General features: G+C 47.7%; 1 protein-coding gene across 4 annotated transcripts in view; it reads left to right on the top strand.

The window, feature by feature from the left end:
- NOS1AP (nitric oxide synthase 1 adaptor protein) overlaps positions 1-17,035 on the top strand; it is a 210,510-nt gene that overhangs the window by 53,987 nt on the left and 139,488 nt on the right. The window lies entirely within an intron of this gene.

Raw genomic sequence — 17,035 nt, 5'->3', positions numbered from 1 at the left:
CGTGGTTGTGCATGTCTGTCTTGGTTCCTGAAGCATAGACAGCTGCACAAGCAACTCTTAGATGAAGCAGGGTGTGTGTTGTGCAGAAGGGTCTCCATGAAGCATATGTGAATGGTTGAGCCCATTGCATTTCCAGAGGTCTGCTATTACACCACTGCATTATCAGAGAGGAGTGGTGGCCTGGAATCACAGTGGATCTGTTCTGGGTACCTACTGTTATCCCTGTGACTTATGCTTAGTTTATTGCATGTTGTTTCTTTACCACTGAGGACCAATTTTAACCGTGTAGTCGGCTGGCCGGTGGCAGTAAGGTGGTGAGTGGTATTGTCTGTTATCATTATGACACTGTCATGTTTGGAGATTTCCCAGGGATCTGCAGGAATGACACCTCAGTGATACCCCAGAACCACAGCTGGCACTGCTCTGAATTTCTCTGAGGGTGGATTTGATTTAAATCAAATTGATTTGTTCCCTCAGGGAACAGATGGGCAGGATCCCCTGGGAGAATCCTTATTGCGGTTGCAGGAACAAACCATCCCGACGTGTAGAAAGAATAGTAAATATGGTAGGGGACCAGCTTGGCTTAACAGTGAAATCCTTGCTGATCTTAAACGCAAAAAAGAAGCTTACAAGAAGTGGAAGATTGGACAAATGACCAGGGAGGAGTATAAAAATATTGCTCAGGCAGGCAAGAGTGAAATCAGGAAAGCCAAATCGCACTTGGAGTCGCAGCTAGCAAGAGATGTTAAGAGTAACAAGAAGGGTTTCTTCAGGTATGTTAGCAACAAGAAGAAAGTCAAGGAAGGTGTGGGTCCCTTACTGAATGAGGGAGGCAACCTAGTGACAGAGGATGTGGAAAAAGCTAATGTACTCAATGCTTTTTTTGCCTCTGTCTTCACAAACAAGGTCAGCTTCCAGACTGCTGGACTGGGCAGCATAGTATGGGGAGGAAGTGACCAGCCCTCCGTGGAGAAAGAAGTGGTTCGGGACTATTTAGAAAAACTGGATGAGCACAAAACCATGGGGCCGGATGCGCTGCATCCGAGGTTGCTAAAGGAATTGGAGGATGTGATTGCGGAGCCATTGGCCATCATCTTTGAAAACTCATGGCGATTGGGGGAGGTCCCGGATGACTGGAAAAAGGCGAATGTAGTGCCCATCGTTAAAAAAGGGAAGGAGAAGGATCCGGGGAACTACAGGCCAGTCAGCCTCACCTCAGTCCCTGGAAAAATCATGGAGCAGGTCCTCAAGGAATCAATTATGAAACACTTAGAGGAGAGGAAAGTGATCAGGAACAGTCAGCATGGATTCACCAAGGGGAAGTCGTGCCTGACTAACCTAATTGCCTTGTATGAGGAGATAACTGGCTCTGTGGATGAGGGGAAAGCAGTGGATGTGTTATTCCTTGACTTTAGCAAAGCTTTTGATACGGTCTCCCACAGTATTCTTGCCAGCAAGTTAAAGTAGTATGGGCTGGATGAATGGACTGTAAGGTGGATAGAAAGCTGGCTAGATCGTCGGGCTCAACGGGTAGTGATCAATGGCTCCATATCTAGTTGGCAGCCGGTTTCAAGCGGAGTGCCCCAAGGGTCGGTCCTGGGGCTTGTTTTGTTTAATATCTTTATTAATGATCTGGAGGATGGTGTGGACTGCACTCTCAACAAGTTAGCAGATGACACTAAACTGGGAGGCATGGTAGATACGCTGGAGGATAGGGATCAGATACAGAGGGACCTAGACAAATTAGAGGATTGGGCCAAAAGAAACCTGATGAGGTTCAACAGGGACAAGTGCAGAGTCCTGCACTTAGGATGGAAGAATCCTATGCACTGCTACAGACTAGGGACCGAATGGCTAGGTAGCAGTTCTGCAGAAAAGGACCTAGGGGTCACAGTGGACGAGAAGCTGGATATGAGTCAACAGTGTGCTCTTGTTGCCAAGAAGGCTAATGGCATTTTGGGCTGTATAAGTAGGGGCATTGCCAGCAGATCGAGGGACGTGATCGTTCCCCTTTATGCGACATTGGTGAGGCCTCATCTGGAGTACTGTGTCCAATTTTGGGCCCCACACTACAAGAAGGATGTGGAAATATTGGAAAGAGTCCAGCGGAGGGCAACAAAAATGATTAGGGGTCTGGAGCACATTATTTATGAAGAGAGGCTGAGGGAACTGGGATTGTTTAGTCTCCAGAAGAGAAGAATGAGGGGGGATTTGATAGCTGCTTTCAACTACCTGAAGGGGGGGTTACAAAGAGGATGGAGCTCAGCTGTTCTCAGTGGTGACAGATGACAGAACAAGGAGCAATGGTCTCAAGTTGCAGTGGGGGAGGTCTAGGTTGGATATTAGGAAACACTATTTCACTAGGAGAGTGGTGAAGCACTGGAATGCTTTACCTAGGGAGGTGGTGGAATCTCCTTCCTTGGAGGTTTTTAAGGCCCGGCTTGACAAAGCCCTGGCTGGGATGATTTAATTGGGAATTGGTCCTGCTTTGAGCAGGGGGTTGGACTAGATGACCTCCTGAGGTCCCTTCCAACCCTGATAGTCTATGATTCTATGAACTCATGATTTAAATCACTAGTCAGGAAGACTCGATTTAATCATGGATTTCTACATAAAAGTGCATTCTTGTTGGTTGTTATAATCTTAATACATATTCTTCACAACTCAGAGATAGATGTAGGTTTCATTTTTAGAAGGTACACACTATACATTTTTTTAAAGTGATTTATTTGAAAACTTTTCAGATTAGTTTTACAGCTATATCAGAAAATAAATGATTGGTTATTTCATTTACCAAAGATAATTGAAGCAGATATTTATGAAGTCATTGGGAGATGAACTATCTCCAATTCAACAGGTTAATCAATATTTGGAGGATTTTCTTGCCATGCTGTATTAGGAGGAGAACATCACCAGACAGACATTTAAATTGTTTTATTTAACTAAATCAACAACGTTATGTATTCTGGATTTTTTTTCTTCAACAGCAAACATAATATTTTAACAAAACAAGCATATGAATTTTTGAATTTAGTTAAACATTCAAGTTTTTAAAATCAAGTTTGTTTTTGTTAAAGTTGTTTAAAATCATTAAATGAAATATAAAAACAAACAAAAAAACCAAATTAAATCGACTATGTCAGCCAGGTCAACACGAGAAACTTAAAATATTGGCTTCTGCAGCTAATTCAGTCATCTTCACCTTCGTTTTCCTGTTTGTTCATAATCTGGAAAAGAAAAACAAGCTTTTCTGCTTTGTCAGGTCCCAAACAATTTCTCATTTTGGAATGAATTAGTCCAAGGGAAGAAAATATTCTTTCTACACGAGCAGAAGAAGCTACTGCTGTTAAGTGAGACTATCACTTCAACAGTCTCTGAATCCAAGTGCTTAAGTGACTTCCACCTGTTCGCTGGTGTGACTTTCTTTAAAAAAAAATCCGCAAACATATATTTCTTGAATGGTTCTTATTCCCAAACTCTCTCTCTTTTACGGCTGGCTGCCATTATAGGGTTTCCCTTCTAGTGAGAGAATGGTATGGTAGATTTCAAATCAATGAAGGTTACACTCAGGAAGACCTCAAGACTTCTGGAATATGCTTCTTAAACAGTTTCACTTTTGTTTCTACTGTCTGTCCCTCCCTTCTCCAGACTTATTGTTCTTGTCCAGATCTATTCGGCCTCCAACAAGCTTCTATTCATTGAACTTTTTGAAACTTTGCCCTTTTAGAGAGCGGCAAGGGATTGACTCTGTGTACACAAATTTGCAGAGGGACAATAGGGTTGAGGTCTGTTATTTCTCACCTCTATATTTTATTTATTTATTTATTTTAAAACATTTTTGCTGTTAACCAGCATGTTACCTCTGGAGACACAAATCCACAGTTTGAGAACTGAAAAACTAAGCATCTCTGATGGTATCTTCTAGACTGAGCACTGAATCCCATTGTGTAGATAGAAAGATTAACCTAAATAATCTATACAGAAACCCCTGGAACCCCATAAAATTGGGTCCCTAATCCATGAACTATTGTAACTCATTTGCAAAACTTTTCTTAAACATTACATGAACTATAGTATGAGACAATATAAATTAGAATTTATAATCCCTATTCTGTGATGATATCTTTGAGCTTTAATGTATCTATCTTTAGATAGGCTTTTTCCTCAAAAAGCATTTTATCAAAAAAATCAATGATTTTTAAAAAAAATCAGATTTTTATCCACCCTGATTTCTCTCAAGAGTAGTTGTTCCCAGTGCATTGCTAGCCAGGGGGTTGGGGATTGCTGCCTTTGTGTTAACATTGCGTCGTGCTATACAAGGGGAGCTGTGTTGCGTAGATAGGGATGTAGGCAGAAGCTAGGTGTAGTAGAGAGTGCGAGCCTGGAGCACAGGGCCTGGTGCAAGGCCTGAGGCCTAAATCAAAGTTAGAAAAAGTCAGGCCCTGTCATAAAGCAAATGCTTTATGTTCACTGCCTGGTACATGAACTTGGCAAAAGCCTGGGTGGCATTGCTAAAACACAGGCACTCTAAGAAGTACTAGGCGCTGGGTATTCATGTAATCCTATTCCGGAAGGCTGGCACAGGTCTACCCCAACATGGAGTTATGGCATAATCCCTGTCCTGGGTGATGGTACAGGAACACACTGACCCCGAGTAAGACAAGAATGGGAGGATGATGGAGGGGGATGTTTTGTTCGAACCAGCTGGTCCAAGGTGTAGGGTCAGTAACTGACCACATCAGGAGTGTGACACGTAACCCGTGTGGCAGATTTCTGTTACCAATCTGCCTGAGGCGTTAGGTGATTAGGCTGAAGCCATAGGATCTTTAGGAGAGGAGATGACGAAACACACCAAGGGTCTAAGTTTAAAGCTTTATTAATAAAATAATAACAGCGGAGAGTGAGGGGTGCTCCCCATGTCACTCAGAGGAAGGAAGAAAGCATTAATGCCCCAAGCCTAACCTACTTTCATACTCACACATGCTCTACCCTAGGCTGGCCAAGCCTGGGTGTAATGTAAGAAGAAGAGAGGGAAGGGTGGATAGGAGTTCTGTCCTGGGCCCAGGTCGTCCGGGGTCCACTGCGATCTCCAAATTGCTCCAGCTCTTAGGAGGGTTTTTAAGTCCAGGGTGCCTTTGCGGGTGTTTTGTTTCGTGACCTCTGTTCCTGGTGTTTTTTGTACGAGTCCAAACCAGCTCTCTTTGGTCTCCTCAGCTTTCCCAAAACACACCGGCTAGACTTTGTTGTCCTCGTTGTTTTCCTCCGTGCTGGCCTTCACTTGTCTCACTTGTTATGGGCTCCCTTTGCAGGTCTGCTCAGCTGCATCTTCCTTCCTTATGGCTGATCAGTCAATTCCAGGCCCCCCTCTTTCTTGGCAGGCAGCCGAGAGTCAGATGTGTGTTGTGGCCTTGAGCGGGCTGGAGTCAGCATCTTATTTTTGGGCCTAGCAGGAGCGCAGAGTTAACCTGTTCTTTGCTCTTTTCCTCCTTCCCCCTCCGGCCTCACGTGACCTGTGGAGGAATCTTTCGTTCCACACTCACTCACACCTTTGACCCTTCCCAAAATGCCCTGCGATGCTTGCAATAGCGTTAGCCATATACAATGCTGATCTGCCTTCCCCAGGGGACCCCTTGGGCCATTGAGGTGTGATACCTGTTCCTATCAATGTATACAAGAGAAATCCTAGGAGGGGCACCTTTGTCCAACCAAAAGTGCCATTGCTGAGTGAGCTGAGCCCATTGTGATGGGCATACCTGTGTTAGTGTCCCTGTGGCTCCTGGGGGGCACAAGGACCATGCTCTGTTGACAATAAACCTGGCTGAGCGCCTTTGCCGCGGAATCCAGCATGTGATCTTTCTGGGCAGTGCTGTCGGGTTTGCTGAGTCGGCTATCTGCGCAGCTTATGGAGAGAGCATGGTACAGCTTACGGAGAGAGCATGTCCACACACCAGCTACCAACAGTAGGCACCTGAGGATGGACATATTGAAGCTGTATACAGGGTAGTGGGTATGTAATGCTGAGTGCCATTGGACTATTAAAAGGGGAGCCAAAGGAAATGAGCAGTGCACAGGAGAAGATTGGTTACTACTTCTCTGCCGGATGAGCGTTTTAGCTACACAAAAGACACGATCTTGATGTTGTGCCTGTGGGTGTGGGAATATGCCTGTGCGATGACTGGTAACATGCTGGCTACTGTATCCAATTGGAGAATGCACAGCAGGGGGGTCTGTAGGGACCCTACTGGGGTTTTGAGGGTGTTCCAGTTTTCCTGATGTTAGTAGTGACTAGGGACAGGTTCAGACATCTTCTGGGTTACCCAAACATCTTCGGCCAGTGTATTTGTCCGAAGATCTCGTGTTCTGTTGTTTTGGCTGAATTAGAATGGCCATGAGAGAAGCCTTTCTTCTGGTGGCTCTGCTGCTGTCTGCCTCACTTGAAACCAGGAAGTGCAGAGGGGCATGTATGTGGTAGTGGTGTAGGGTGGGCGGGTTTGGTTTGATTCTGCCATATCCAGCCTGCCTTCCAAGCTGGCATCTCCTGTGGCCTGCATGGGATGTGGTGCTAGGACTTGGGTTGGAGGGGCTCAGCCCAGCTATTACTTCACAGATGTTGATGTTGCAGAATCACCACAACAAGCAGTAACCACCCCCTCTTCTTGGCAGCCTGAGTCTAGAAGCCAAGGACTGGATAACGCTTGGGAAGGAGGCATCCTATCTCTCCTAGAGCAGTGCTAACTCCCCGGCTCCTTGAAGTACTAGTTCCCTCAATTTTCATGCCTGTGGTTCATACTGAGAACTCGCTCTGTTGGCAAACAACAAGCAAGCTCCTCTCACCATCCCAGAGCGCTGCCCAGTGGCAAGAATCCTTCTAATTAAAACACAGTGGGCACATCTCACTTCACTGGCATGTTGGATTCTAAGCAAAGTTATACGTAGTACCCTGGCTTTTGGTTTGTTCCCAGTAGTGCCTGCAGCATGCTTAGCGCTATACAAGCATAAAGGAAGGGCTGGTCACTGGTCAGAACAACTTAAGACTAGAATATACTCCCCATTGGGGACTGATTTAAAACTTGCCCTGTCCGCTGATCAGTGAGGAGAATGCTGACAAGACCTCATCTCCCCTGGGAGAACCACAGAGGGGACAGGGCTGCGACTCCAAAGTGTTAATAGATATCACCAGTCCCCCTGCTTTGTCTGCATTAATCTTGCAGTGGAGTCCTCAAGTCTTCCTTGATTTGGATTATTTCAAAATCTCCCAAAGTACATCTCTAATGGCCTAAGTAGGTGAAGCTTCTCATTGAAACCTGACAGATAAAACACATGCCCCTTCCAGAATGTTACACAACAGGTGAATCCTCTGTACTCCACAGGTCAGTCGTGTGTAAATACCCTGTGGTGAGGTGTGGCAGGGTGCTGGTTGAGAAGCCCCTAGTCAGCTCCTGCCACTCCAGCCCAAATCAAGGGGAATGGATTAGGGCTGGGTGAACCACCCTATGTTTGCGTGGTAACTGACCACACCTGCCAGCCTCATTAGCAGGAGCTATAAGGCTGGAAGGAAGTGAGAGAAAGGAGGGGTGGAGACTAAGGCCTGGTCTACACTGCGGGGGGGGGATGCGGGGGAGGGGTCGACCTAAGATACGCAACTTCAGCTACGAGAATAGCGTAGCTAAAGTCGACGTATCTTAGGTTGACTTACCTCGCGTCCTCACGGCACGGGATTGACTGCCGCTGCTCCCCGTCGACTCTGCTTCCGCCTCTCGCCACTGTGGAGTACAGGAGTCGACGGCAGAGTGATTGGGAATTGATTTATTGTGTCTACGCTAGATGTGATAAATCGATCCCCGATAGATCCCAATCCGGCGGGTAGTGTAGACATACCCTAAGAGTGGGAGGTCAGGCTCAGAGGGAGTAGGAGCCTCCTAGTCTATTGCTGACCAGGCCTGTGGTAGGCCAAGCAGTTGTAAAGCCTGTATATAGTTGGAAACTGTTGGTGGGGAACTGATCAAAAATAAAGAACACGGTTGTTGCACCAGACTGAAGTGTCCCTGATTCACGGAGGAGGGGGGCCAAGGGGCTGAATATCCAGGGGCGCAATGTGAACCCCGTACATGAGGGTCTGCTTCTACCTTTATCAAAAATCGCCTTATGCAGTGCTGGACTCTGCCATCTTCTCCTGTGCTAAAAGGCCAGGTTGCCTGCTCACTACAAACCCCAACCATAAACAATGGGCAAAGAAGAAGAATTTAATGCCCTTTGGACACTGATTTCACTGCTCTACAGCCAAAATGCTTCTGAAATAAATGTAGTCAAACTTTACTAATTCTGGGTCACTGAGAACGAAAATGATGCTTAAAATTGTTGATTGGCTCTAGTTTTCAAGATATGCTATTGGGTCAGTATATACGACCCTTGACTTGGGAATGGTGGAGGATAAGGGTAGGTCTACACTTACCCGGTAGTTCGGCGGCGAGCGATCGAACTTCTGGGTTCGACTTATCGCGTCTTGTCTGGACGCGATAAGTCGAACCCAGAAGTGCTCGCCGTCGACTGCGGTACTCCAGCTAGACGAGAGGAGTACCGCGGAGTCGACGGGGGAGCCTGCCTGCCGCGTGTGGACCGAGGTAAGTTCGAACTAAGGTACTTCAAATTTCAGCTACGTTATTCATGCGTTACCTGGCCTAAGTGAGGTTTAAAGGGAAGGGATCTCAATTTAAACCAGAAATGACTAAAATACATCTTTGACTGGATCTATGAATAAATCTATGACTGGGTTTGGACAGTACTTGCTTTTTAGGCAAAACAATGAATGATGCAATCTGAAGCTGGTATTGCGTCATACATGATATGAATTGCATCATGTTATTCCTAGAAGTCATGGATGATGCAATCATAACGAAGCTTACATCACTCTGCTGAACAAATTGCCCTATAACAGCTCTAGAAATCATACAGTGTTATGCTCTCTTATTTGTCAGTGTTTGATTTTGCAAAGGGACACATTTCTGTTTAGCCAAAGTGAGAAAAGATGCCTCGTACTTGTGTGAACAGTGCAGATAACTTCTGCTATGTTTGTGGTGAAGTGACTTTTGCATCACAAAAGCACAGTATAACCACTATGGTTAAGAAAGCCTATCACCTTTATTTTGGCTGCAAAATTGGAGATCAGGTTGTGGCAGGGGTGGAGCCCTAAGTCAGTTTCCTCTTCTGTTCAGGTGCCAAGTCCAAACAGCAGGAGATAAAGAAATGTGATTGTAAAGCCTCAAAGCCAGCAGAGGAAGCTCAGGGCAGGCCTCACAGCCATAGGATCAGAGGAAGGCTGGCCTAGTGGGCAAGGTACTAGCTTGGGACGGGGAGACCTGGACTCAAGTCCCTGCTTGTCAGCAGTCTCCCTGTGTAACTCTGGGCAAGTCACTTGATCTGTGCCTCCATTCCCCTCTGCAGGGGCTAACAGCCCTGCCCCGCCGGGCTGTGGGGAGGATTGGTACCTTGCAGAGTGATGGTAAGGGAAGTCAGTTAAGTACATCAGGCAGGCAGAGCGTGTTAGCACTGTAAAACACTGACTAGATTTCCAGTTCTGCTTTGGTAGTAATCAGACGGTCTGCTGGAGCCCATCCGCTCCTCCCCACAACAGCGGGCACCATCTCCGTCCGTTCCAGTCACACTACATCCCGTAGCAGTCACAGCTTGTGCTACAGGGAAAATCCCTGCCAGGGAGGCACACGTCTATGACTGTCTGAGGCGATGTGCCATGTCCTTGTCAGAGAGCTAATCCCACAGTGACTGGGCTGCTTTCCAGCCCTGTTCCTCTCGTCTGGCAGTGCTGTCCTGCTCCCACACCCCTCTCTCCCACCCAGGGCTTCCATGCTGACTCAGTCCTGTCTCTCCGGCCATGCCCCCAGCTGGCTGCCAGCTCACCTCTGCGGCTCCTGGTCTATGTGAAGCAGCCTGCCTGGTTGCTGCTCCTCCAGGTTCTTCCTTGTGCCTGGAGGAGACATCATCACCCGGGGCCCAGTCTGGGGCTGCTGCTGTGTTCTGAGAGCCGCAAGGCATTGCTTTGGCATTTACGCCAGGTGCGGTGCCGTTAGCCCCCGATTTCCACAAATTGTAGACCAGTGTTTTGTGGGGACTTCATTGATGTTTCCATCTTCAGCAAGACAAAAGTGTTGGAGGGGACTGACTTTTGTCAAGAAGGCTTCTTTTCACAGCTCTCTCTTCAGTCCATTAACAATTGACACCCGGACCCAGCTACAACTTGCAAGATCATTTTAATGTGAAATTTGTTCTCCTTTCTCAGTCTGTCTGTGCAGCACTGAATGAATGACTGTTTACTCCTGGAGGAATTTTGCATTGCTGCGTGTGCGCAGAATTCATAGCCCCAACAGATTTATTTGCTTCCCCACAGAAAAATGACTTCTGACCAGGAAGTAAAGGGAAGCCACAAGAGCGGTCAAGCACCCCTCCCCAGCAGTGCAGGCAGGTTGGTTTGGGCATCTGGAGCAGCTGGTAGAGATGTAAATCACCACCAGAGCAGGGGCGGTGGGGCTGGGCAGTCATGCCTGTGAGAGAGAGACTATCCCTCTCGCTCGCTATTGCAGCATGCTTAGCATGGAAAATCAGGGCTTTGGGGTGTTTCTGAGGAGGTAGTGTGGGACAGGCTCTGTCCCCTTAGGCAGAGCAGAATGTAGTAGCCTGTCGGCTTAGTGAATTGTTCCCATTGTTCTTAGTGAATTTCCCCAGGAGTATAAAACAAGTGTAAAAATTTTAAGGCTCCTTTATGTTGCCAGAATGGTGTAAAGGAGCCTTATTGTAAAGGACATATGGCCTTATAAATGCTTATGGTGCTATATTGATTAGAACTGGTCTAAATTTTTGGACTGAAAACATTTCCTATCAAAATGTGCACCATGAACTGTTTCCTACTGACCTTTCTGGAGATGGTCAAAAGGCAGTATAAATTGTGAGTTTGAGTCCCCAGCCCTCGCTTGCTCCTCAGTTACCTATGAGGTAACACTGAGCATATGGCTACATGTATTTGTTGACTGATAACTAAGGGTTAAGAAATAAAGGGTCAAACCTAGCTACATTACTATTAGACAGAGTGGGTTTGGGGATTTCCTCCATCCATTGTACTGTAGTTTCAATTATTTTGGTAATTTATTTAAACAAGCGTGATTCTGTTGCATTATTTTAACAAATAAAATATCAGAATTTTAAAATATTGTGTGCAGAATTTTTAATTATTTGGTGCAGAATTTTTATTTTTTTTGGCACAGAATTCCCCCAGGAGTAACTGTTAAAACTTGTTAGATCCTGCAGTGGTATGTGTTCATGGACAGATATCTCTACTTGTTTCTTTTCAAATATTCTGACCCTTAGCCTTCCTTCTAAATGATCTCCCACAAAGAAACCGTTAATGAAAAGTGTTCTGAAACGAGTACAGACACCAACCTAAAAGAGACAGTGAAATCTACATAGTTATGGGGGGGGGGGTGAGCACAAGTGGGTTTTTTTATTATGAAAAATCAATAAACTAAAGAAACAATGAAAAGTACAAAAAGGTAAATGACTTACAGCAGGGGTTCTTAAACTGAGGATTGTGACCCCTCAGGTGGGTTGCAGGTAGTTACATGGGGGTCGCGAGCTGTCGGCTCCATGGGGCTGACAGCCCCAAGCCCCCATTAAATTACCCCCTCCCATTTTTAATTTATGAGGGGCAGGTCATATTCAGAGACTTGCTGTGTGAAAGGGGTCCAATACAAAAGTTGGAAAAACTACTGACTTACAGCCTGTACGTGTTTCCATGTGGATCTCCAGTAGAATGATGTAATTAATTGCACAGTTGTCCAGCTTGTCAAAGCTGCAAGACCAGACAGTACAAAACCATACAAAACTCCTTTTATGGAACATGTTAGGGTGGGCTTACAGTAATAAAGAGGAGGCGATACATGTGACTAGAGAAGGAGGGGGCTGGGGCAGGAGAGCAATGGGGTTAGATGGGATGGCAATCTGGCATTCTTTGAACAGTCTCAACATTTTAATCCAAATGTGGCTAGAAATGGGGGGCAAATGCCTTTAAATTCATATAATTGCTCTCTACAGCAGCAAGCCATTCTTTATTTGGCTGCTAACTTGGACAGGTCTTGAATACTACTGTCTGGGCATGATCCTACTCCTCCATTTTTGTAGAATCACACACTCTGTGATTGCAGCTTTCAAGAAACAATTTTCCCGTGGAGCTAAACCCAGGTTAGCAGTTAAATAACCTAGGATATAATTTCTGGCTGAGGTTTGGAAACTGAAATCAAGCACCACTTTAACTCTTGTTTGGTGCTGTAACAAATTAAAGGAACCCTGATGCATATGCCATAGGACTGTCCAACACTAAGGCAGCTGTGGAAAGAGGGGGACATAGGTTTTAGAGGACTAAATGAAAAATGAATACACTTAAATCCTCCTTGAACACTATAAATGGACTGACACACCAGTTTGGCCTTCCAAAGGCAAAGTTTTGAAGTGTAGAACAGCCCTAGAGATCACAGTAAAGAATAATAGGGATTTCCTGTGAAAGGTGTGAAATTTAAACGAGAAAGGGTCATGTACCTATGGTCTAGTACAGCCTGGGAAATGAAGTAAGATATTAAGGCAATATCTTCAGCTTACAGGTCACAGTTCTGCCAGCAATGCTTTTACTTTTCATTGCTACAAGTTAACACCCCAGATGGCAATCACTGAAAGAGGTCTGAGAAAGCAAATATTAATCAAGTTTTTTCAGTTTGTGGCTTTAGCAGCACGCTATGCATAGTCCTTTTCCCGGCTTCCTGTGCTTTTTGTGGGTCTTTCACACAGCAACAGTGGAGAGAAATTCTGAAATGTAGGAAAACCACAAAAGTTGTTTGAGAGAACAAGAAGCAATGGTCTTAAGTTGCAATGGAGGAGGTCTAGGTTGGATATTAGGAAAAACTTTTTCACTAGGAGGGTGGTGAAGCACTGGAATGGGTTACCGAGGGCCGGCACTTCCACTAGGCAACCCTAGGTGGTCGCCTAGGGCGGCAGGATTTGGGGGTGGCATTTTGCCGTCCTCCGCGGCAATTCGGCAGCGGGGGTCCTTCTGCTCCGTGTCTTCGGGGCGCTTCGGCGGCAGGTCCTTCACTCGCTCCGGGACCCGCCGCCGAAGCGCCCTGAAGATGCAGAACGGAAGGACCCCCGCAGCCAAATGCTCTGAGGAAGAGCGCTGCTGCCTAGGGTGGCAAAAACCCTGGCGCCGCTCCTGGGGTTATCTAGTGAGGTGGTGGACTCTCCATCCTTAGAGGTTGTTAAGGCCTGGCTTGACAAAGCCCTGGCTGGGATGATTTAGTTGGGGATTGGTCCTGCTTTGAGCAGGGGGTTGGACTAGATGACCTCCTGAGGTCTCTTCCAACCCTAATCTTCTAAGATTCTATTCTAAAAGTTAGTGAGAGGACTCCATGAGACAGCATAATGCCTGACTCTCACTCATTCACTCATGCCTGTCACCCCAATCGGGGTATGGGCTGCCAACCACAGATCTCCAGAGTCCTCTATCCTGGGCCATTTGCTCTAGCTGGTTCCAGGTATAGCCCATTTTTATGCTATCAGCCTGAAGGTCGCGTCGCCAGGTGTTTCTTGGACGGCTCCTCATCTCTGCTGCGACCTGCGCCATCTTTCTTGACTCGTACATGGTCCTCATGTTCCATGTACCGATGGTAATCCTCCTGGTTGCAAGAACGGTAATCGGCTTAGTGGCTTCCTCACGACTTTCACCACCCAGTGTCATGCGTCTTCGAGTTGAAGACCCTTCTTTTTCCAGGCTAAAAGTCTCTGTTATCTCTATTGTTGGCATTTCTGTAGCAGGTTAATTTTTTACGGGGTGGAGTTGCTAGCCCCACTCCCAATCCTCCTCCTTTATCCTGACTTGGGACAGGCAGATGGCCCCAAAGGACCTCTCTGGTGGAGTTATAATGCCTGAGACTGCTTGCAACTGTCTAGATCTCAAGGCGACTGTGTTCCTTTAGAAAGGACAGGGTAGTCGTGCTGTGCTTTAAAGAATGAGGACATTTATTTTCCAAAGACTCTTGTCAGTGAGCAAAGGACTATATGGAAAATTATGGAGCAGCTTGGGGATCTCAAGTGCAAAGAATCATGCGGACAGGTGCTCTGGTGTGTGGGCTCCAGAAGAGACAGCAGCTAGTCTAGTGAGACTGTACAGTATCTGAACACAGTAACTGGGATTGAAGCCTGGAAAGTTCTTAATGTGGTGCATCGTTTAGAGGAGTGCTTTGGAATTGGACCAATGAGCCTCCTTTCAGTACCGGGAGCAGCCGACAGAGCCTGGAGAGGACCCCACTACAACACATATGAACTGAGTTTTAATCCATGGGGTTTTATTTATCAAAAATCCGGGCTCTGGAGCCAGCTTCTGCGCTTAGTTTGAAAATGAACAAGTAGACATAGGCGTCTTGTGTTAGATAGATTTCATTGTAAGAGGCATGGTGAAGATGGGCCAGGTATGTATAACTAGGAGCAAGGGGATGAATTAAGGAATGAAAAATTTAACTGAATCTGGGGGGAAAACTTAGACAGGGAGTTCTGCAAGCCTTCAGAACAGCCTCCTAAGGGAATCACGAGCAGCCCATCCCTGGCCCAAAAGCACTGGCCGCCTGTACCAAACTACCCTGCACTTGCTGCCTGGACTGGCCTCAGACAGCTGACAGGCCTGTGTTCCCTTATTGTGAGGTCTCTCATAAGAGACTAGTAAGGTGCTGTGCGCAGTGATGGCTCCTGCAGGGCTGCTGGGTGTAGTTCTGCTGCTCTCATCGCTAGGAGGGTGAATGGTCACGGGTGAGCTGTGCTGCGACCTGTTAGGAATCCCCCTTCGATAGGGAGTAGAAGTCATGTTCCAATGGAATTCTTTGGAAACATGGGCACTGTCTTTAAAGCCAGGACCCAGAGCAGGAGGGTGGAGAGACTGCACCGAGTAGGACTCTGTGCTAAGCCACTGGGAACCTAAGTAACCTGCCAAAGGAGGTCAGGAAGGAGCATATGAACTTCAGCGGGCACCAGACAAATGGATCGTCTAGGAAAACAGGCAGACCATGCTCTGGTCTGGCATCCTCTGGGAGATATTCTGTGCCATGCTGAATGCAGTTGGGAGCTATATATGAGGAGGGCATATTGGAGTGAGGCAGGGAACAGTCCACACCTGAGCCAATGCAGTTGTGTTAGAGGTTTTCTTAGGCCTGCCTGCTGGCTCTGGTAATGAGCAGGGTCACACCTTGAGCATCGGAAGGGGCACCGAAGATCCAAGGAAGCAGGAACCTGGAGGTGAAGGGGTCATTGAGCTAGAAGCATTGGATTCCAGCATGTGTTTTGGTTTAAAAGGACTCTTGGAAGTCTGGCAAGGTTTTTGCCATGAAGTTACTGGGGTAGGTTCCTGAATGGAAAGCTGCTTTCCGGGCTCTGCTGAGAGGCAGTGGGGAGCTCAGCACAAGTCAAGGGCCCCAGGAGAGGAAATGCAGCCCTGGACTCTGGCTGTGGTTGGGAAAAGCTGGGTGGCTGTGAGGAGCAATGGGAATGGGGGCCTGGATAAATCTGCTGTCTGTCTTACTGCCCTGTTGGGTGGGAGAGTGAGAGCGGAGACTCCAGCTTGCTCTGGAGGAGAGGAGAGTGCAGCCTGTGGCTACCTGTGTGTGCTGCTCCAGTGGTGGGGGAGCCCTCTGGGCTGGGTAGCAGTGCCCTTTTCCCCATGGAAAGTAGAGAAGGTTTCTGGTTGCCAGGTGTTAGTTGGGGCCTGTAGCCTGTGGAATAGGGAGGTTTCCAGACACTGGGAGGTGAGTCAAACGGAGGTATCAGTCCACGGAGCAACACCCCTCTCCTGGCCCTGGAGCTGCGACTTGACTGTCTCCTAGCAGGCCTGCTATCCCCAGAAGGCACAAACAGAATGGGGAAGGCTTTCCTTAATGGAGGCTCCCCGTTCAGCTGCGCAGCACAGCCAGCAGTGCGCTACCCTCTCCTGCTGTGTCCAGCGACTGCATGGCTGTGAGCAGATCACAGGAGCCTATGGGGCTACCCCTGTCTGCCAGGTGCCTTGCTGATCCCTGATTGGTTCCTGACTAATCCTTGCTGTAGCTGACAGTAGGGATGAACAAGACAGACGGGCTTAGACCACCGTGGGATGTGGTATAGGCCTGACATGGACAAGGTCTACTCAGTCTCCTAGCCAGCAGGACTGATGAGCAATCTCCAGCTCCCACTGCCTGGGACGTCATTCAAACAGAAACCTGACCCACTGCGGGGCAAAGAGAAAACAACACAGCAGGCATTGCAGGGATTCCTGCCTGCTACCCTGCGTGCCAGCCTCGCATCCCCTGGCTGCGGGGGGGGGAGCCGCCAGTGCAATGGGCTGTGGGCAGCGGACATCTACATCTAAACAGGAGATGCAATGGAGAAATGTTAGAAAAAGTGGACTTGCAGTCTGTTGTGTGGATCAGGATTGGGGGGCACTAGCAGAGCTGTGTGCGCCCAGCACTGGGGTAGAAGGGGCCTGCGGGTTGGGATTGAGGGGCACTAGCAGAGCTGTGGGTGCCCAGCACTGGGGTAGAACAGAGCTGTGGGTTGGGATTGAGGGGCACTAGCAAAGCTGTGTGTGCCCAGCACTGGGGTAGAAGAGGGCGGCAGGTTGGGACTGAGGGGCCCCGGCAGGGCTGTGTGTGCCCATCACTGGGGTAGAAGGGGGCTGTGGGTCAGGATTGAGGGGCACTAGCAGAGCTGTGTGTGCCCAGCACTGGGGTAGCAGGGGGCTGCAGGTTGGGATTGAGGGTCCCTGGCAGAGCTGTGTGTGCTCAGCACTTGGGATAGCAGGGGCCTATAGGTTGGGATTGAGGTGCACTAGTAGAGCTGTGTGTGCCCAGCACTGGGGTAGAACAGGGCTGCGGGTCGGGATTGAGGAGCACTGACAGAGGGAAGGTGCACTAGGCTATGAGACAGGAGATCATGATTTCAAGCCCTCCTCTTCTGCTGA

Source organism: Malaclemys terrapin, chromosome 8, assembly GCF_027887155.1.
Source record: "Malaclemys terrapin pileata isolate rMalTer1 chromosome 8, rMalTer1.hap1, whole genome shotgun sequence".
Lineage (NCBI taxonomy): Eukaryota > Metazoa > Chordata > Testudines > Emydidae > Malaclemys > Malaclemys terrapin.
Note: the sequence above shows the minus strand (reverse complement) of the source record. Positions and strands in the feature narration are given on the sequence as shown.